The 5,549-nt window shown below is 38.9% G+C and overlaps 1 long non-coding RNA gene across 1 annotated transcript; it reads left to right on the forward strand.

The window, feature by feature from the left end:
• The first annotated feature begins 775 nt into the window (after positions 1 to 775).
• On the forward strand, positions 776 to 2,728 carry LOC144987154 (uncharacterized). Its single transcript, XR_013651034.1, has 3 exons — positions 776 to 1,307; positions 1,590 to 2,544; positions 2,656 to 2,728. It is a non-coding gene; the product is annotated as an uncharacterized LOC144987154 (long non-coding RNA).
• Positions 2,729 to 5,549: the final 2,821 nt, after the last annotated feature.

The raw sequence follows: 5,549 nt of genomic DNA on the forward strand, positions 1-5,549 counted from the left end.
CTGGTTCAGAGGAGAGAAACCCTCCAAACTGCTGAGAACACAAGATGCTGATTTCCTCTCAAATGGACAAATCAGAGTCTCACAGGGAGGAGTCTACAGATGCAGAGGAGGAAGAGGAGAACCAGTTTATCACACAGAGTCCAGTGATCCAGTCATTGGTGAGTTTAAAAAGGTTTTACTGGAGCACAAAATAAAAAATAAAAACTGTGTAAAGTTTATTATTTTGAACAATACCTATAAAACTGTTACATTTTGGTTCTAAATCTCTTCACACTTTTTATTCCCTTTTAACTAGAAAGTCACTGGAACAAATTTGTCTTCTAAAAAGGCCAAAATGAGCCCTGCTGTAAATGTAAACACATAAAACCAACAAAAGGATTTTAATGTGACACGGTGTGCTTGATTTGAACATGGCTGTTAAATTGTTAAAAAAAAAAAACATTTGTTCTCATCTTTAATGATTAAACTACTGTTTCATTTTAATGGTTTTAATCTGCATATTTTAAAATACACAGCAGGGAGGGGTATTGGTAACCATAGCAAGTTAGTTAACAGGAACAATTTGTGATGAAAAACCAACATAACTGTGGAATAGACAGAATTAAAAATACTGAGTCCATTTCAGCTAAAGAGCATTGCTGTGTTTCTGTTGCAGTTCCTGCAAAAATCAAAGTGTTGCACGCTGACAGAGTTGGTCCATCATCTGTAAAAGTGAAACATTGACAATAAATGATCTCTGTTGAAGAGAAGCTGATCATTTCTTCTAATAGTGTAGTTTGTCATAGAGGCTCTGTCATAGAGCAGCAGAAGTCACAGCAGAGCAGCAGAGAGGTCAAAACAATCATGAAGAAAGTGAAAAATCTCCTGCTTCATTTCTGTCTGACAGCAGAGTTATCAGAGTTCTGTCAACCTGTGGAGCTTCTTCTATCAGAACCAAAGGTGTCACATGAAAGAGTTTGGTCAGAAACACAACAAAGTCACTAAAAACAACACTATTTCTCCACCAGAACCTGTCCTGAGAGTGTCTCCATGGTGGTTGAGTCCTGGAGCCTCAGTGACTCTGAGCTGTGAGGTTGAACATGTGTCTGCAGGATGGAGCTTCTACTGGTATAAAGCTGTTCCTGATCTATCACACAAGTCTGGCTCTTACAGCTATGAGCTGCTGCCTGCTAGCTCCAATGGGACTGCAGACAACTCCTACATCATTCATGGACAGACACACACAGCAGGATATGTGTGCAGAGCTGGAAGAGGAGAGCCACACTTCTACACTCTTTACAGTCAGCCTCACTTTGTCTGGTCTGGAGGTCAGACTTCTGATTGTTGATTCATTTCTGTCAACACTGAATGATTTCTCTTCACATTTCTAATGCTGTCAGATTCTGCTCTTTAGTTTGCTTGTTTCCACTTATTGCTAACAGTCAACTGTCATTCAAAATGTTGGAAACAAATGTTTCTTTTTCATTTGCATAGAGCCATTCTAACTCCAACCCATTGAATGAAAATCCATTGAAACACATTTGTTTTTGTGTGTCTTTGCTCTCCAAATGAAGCTAAAGTGTGCTGATCTTCATCCTGTTTGTTTTCAGATCTTCATCCATCAGCGTCTCTCTCAGTGAGTCCTGACAGAGTCCAACACTTCACCTCTGACTCTGTCTCACTGAGCTGTGAGGGAAACTCTGCTGAGTGGAGAGTCAGCAGGTTTCTGCTTCCTGACTTCCTGTCATTCTGTTCTGACTGGGGAACAATGAATGGATCAACATGTCATGTTCAGAAGATCCAGTCCAGTAATGCAGTGTACTGGTGTGAGTCTGGATCAGCATTCAGCAACGCAGTCAACATCACTGGACACTGTGAGTGGAAACATGTTTGGATTCCTATTTTTAGCTTGACTTTCATCATTGGATTGATTTGAAACACATGCAGAAGTTGAAGATGGATTTAGATGATCAACTGGATGTCAAAGCAGAATGAAGCAGACGTCAAACATGTTGGGATCATATGTGATGAAGATGAATGTTGATGTTTCCAGATGATGATGAGCTTCTCCTGGTTGGCAGTAACATGTCAGCAAATCTTTCCAGTTGTTCTCAGCATGAACAATAACAGCAGCATTTAGTTCATGAATGTGTCCACTAAGGTTGATTCTAATCCATGATGTGTTCCAGCAGCATCCAGACCTGACAGCTCTTCATTTCCTGTCTTGGTTGTTAGACCAGTTTGTGTCTTTTTACTGATGATTTTCCCACTGATGTTTTATTTCTGCAAAAAGTCAAAAGGTGATAAATGTTCCTTTAAAATCCCATTGTTGACAATATGATTGATACTGTTTTGCAATGATGCTGTTGACTTTACAAACATGTGATGTTGTCATTTACAGATTCAAGCTCCATCAGGTTGGTACTTTTCAGCTTTTATTGATTGATGTCTGTGTTTATTTAGTTATTGATTTCTTTCATCTCAGCAGGTCTGATGAACAAAATCAGAATTGTGTTCCAGATGAGATTGATGCTCAACACAACACATATGCCTCTCTGCTCCATGGTCAGCTTGAAATCTGACTTCTTATTTTTCATGAAGAAATCATTGAATGAACATGTTTGAAAAGTTTGTCTGAAATTTCTAATTTCATTTTCTTCTGGTTTGTGTTTGAAGGTGATGTTGCTCTTTATGAGTCACTCAGAGGCCCTGAAGACCCAGAAAATAATCCAGATTATGCCAATATAGGTAATCTGAGGGGATTTTTTGGTTGATGTGAAACAAATAATCATAAAAAATACATGTGCATTATCTCTACAGTATTGCAACGGTTCAGTTTGTCTAAGGTCAGAAAGTGACTTTAGAAAATCTGTCAGCATGAGACATTTGAAAAATGAAAACATGTTCCTGCACCAAAATATATGGTGAGAAAGTCATGTGACCTGAAAGAAAGATGCAGATGTCAATAATCCGGTGTAAAAATGGAAATATGTTTTCTAGCAGATTAATTCTGCTGCATCACATCAGCTGATCTGTGAAACATTCCTGAGAAAAGTCAGAAATTTTTCAACAGAACAGAAGAATGAGACTAATGCTGGTGTTCTGTGGAACCATTGATGGTCATATTTTGCAGTATTCTAAGGGAAAAACATGTCAGGTGTTCTGTTGTTGCAGCTGCAGGACCTTCAATGTTTAATTCTTTACTTTTCCTTCCTCGCAATGAAAAGTCAGTGAAGAAGAAGATTTTTGATTTTTGAAACGTCAATTCAACCAGGAATCAACAGAACACAGTCACATAAAGAGTAAAGAGGCCTGAAAGACTAAAAATCATGAGAAAGTGTCTCCCTTAGGTCACAAAAAGGGCAGCGGTCAGAAACAGTGGTTGAGAACAAAGATAAAGCAGTTCCAAATAACAGCCCCATGTCAGATCCTCCATTGGAGGTCACCAGTTCTCTTCAGTTTAGGAGCTTTTTAAAGAACTCTCCACTGCGGTCCATCCTCCCCTCCACTCAGTTTTTCAGTCCATGCACTGGAAAGATGGTTCTGCAGCTTAGTCCTGTTCAAAGCATTCACTCGGTTAATATACAACGTCCTCCTGTCTGCACAGTGAAGACAGCTGTTCCAGGGTCAGAACTACAGAGCTGCAAAATGAAGGTCAACTGAAGTCCAGGGGTGGTTTCATCCCAAATCCCCAACCAAAGATCAAAGGCTCCTTTAAGAGCTAAAACAGAGAGGGAGAGGTTTTTATTTATTTCACAACACTCAAACGGTGCAGAGACTTAAAAACACTCTCATAAAAAGAAGGTAACCTACGTAAATCTAAAAGTTTAGTGTCCATCAAAAACAGAGAATCCTCCAGCCTCAGACCACTCTCATGCTTCAAGACAGTATTTTGTTGTCTGCTATCAATTCACAACAGTTTAAATAAAGAAATACTCAGAAATGTAGTTTTAATCTGAATTTCCTTCATAAATGTCCTCTATCATGAGAAAAATGCTACAAGAACATTTTAAAACACCAAGAAGAGGAAGCATGTTCTCCATGAGACTCAAGGGTTTGAGCAACACTAGTTAGAAAATTCACCAAGACTCTCAGAATCCATGTGATCTTCCTCAGGAGGAAGAGGATGAAGATCATAGATGGACTTTGATGTTTTCTGCTGCTTTTGTTTGACTCGTGCAGCTTCTACTCTCAGACTGACATTCTTCAGGTCTTTGATGAGGATTTTCTTCTGGTTGAACTTGACTTTGGTGGAACTGATGGATTCCTAGTTTGAATGCTGCCAGTGCTTTACTGTCTAACACAGGGGTGTCCAAACTACGGCCCGCGGGTCTGTTTTTATTGGCCCGCAGCAAATTTTGAAAATATAATTGAATATAGCCCGCAAATGGTGTGGAACTCTGTTGCACTTCTCAGTTTCAACACTAGGTGGAGTCGATCACTGAAATGTGCTTCTCCACTAAACAAAATTAAGCAAAGAAGAATATTTATGAGTTACCAGAAATGGCAGCACCGAAGAAACGCAAGATAGCAAGTGAATGTAGAAGATTTTATACACGGTGGGAAAATGAATATTTCTTTAAGGCAGTGCTTCTCAAATAGTGGGGCGCGTCAGAAGAAAAAGCTTCAATAAAGTCAATGTCTCTGTCATCAGCAGGAGCTAAAGAAGAATGAAGAAAAACTGGGCTGTCTGCTTTTCTATCCTGGAACTCCAAGAGCGCCACCTGGATTTAGACTTCTTTAAAGATGAGAAACTCCTGAGGAACTCAGCTTCTGACTCTTTCTGCCGCTGCTGAACATGACTAACAAACTGCAGTAAACTTCTTTACATTTGACATGATTTCTAAATCAATTTGAGTCCACACAAGGATTTAGGTCACTGAAAGAACTTTTCTAAAGTTTTTTTCAGTTATGAGTGAAGTTACATATTGTGTTATATGAATGTGTTTTAGATCCTCTGTTGGTGGGCTGATTATTTCTGACTTGTTTTTGGCAGTCGTGCCAGGTATTGCTGTTTAACACATTTATTTGAATAAACTTTATTGAGAAGTGCACATGTAGAAACAGAAAAGACCTGCATGCACTCCGTTGTGTCATGTATCCCTTGTGCTATCCTAGGCACTTCAACATTGGGAGTTGGGTCATCTAGACCCACTAGACAGTGCTCTGAACCTTTTTTCTTCAATGATTTGTGATCTTTACTGGTGTCCATGAATTACATGAAATCTTTCCACCTTTATCCACCTTTGTCATGGTAGAGAGAACATGTCAATGTAAGGGTGGGGTCATCTAAGATAGCACAAGGGTTAAAGAATTTGCTGCAAACGTCTCAAGTCAGAAGTTGCATCGCCGGTACGTGGTGAAAATTTGGTTTTATGACTTCTGATTTTGGTAAAAGAAATACATTTATCAGTCTATTATTTTCTGAGTTTTGTACAGTAATGATGGAATGCTATGCATATTTATATACATTAATTGTTGATCATTTGCTTTCCGTTTTACTCTTTAAATATCATTAAAACTGCTGACAACGTTCAACGTCTCCAGAGTCGTGATATGAGAAAAGTGTT

This window comes from Oryzias latipes, chromosome 18 (assembly GCF_053564925.1).
Source record: "Oryzias latipes strain Hd-rR chromosome 18, Olatipes_Hd-rR_3.1".
In the NCBI taxonomy this organism is placed as follows: Eukaryota; Metazoa; Chordata; class Actinopteri; order Beloniformes; family Adrianichthyidae; genus Oryzias; species Oryzias latipes.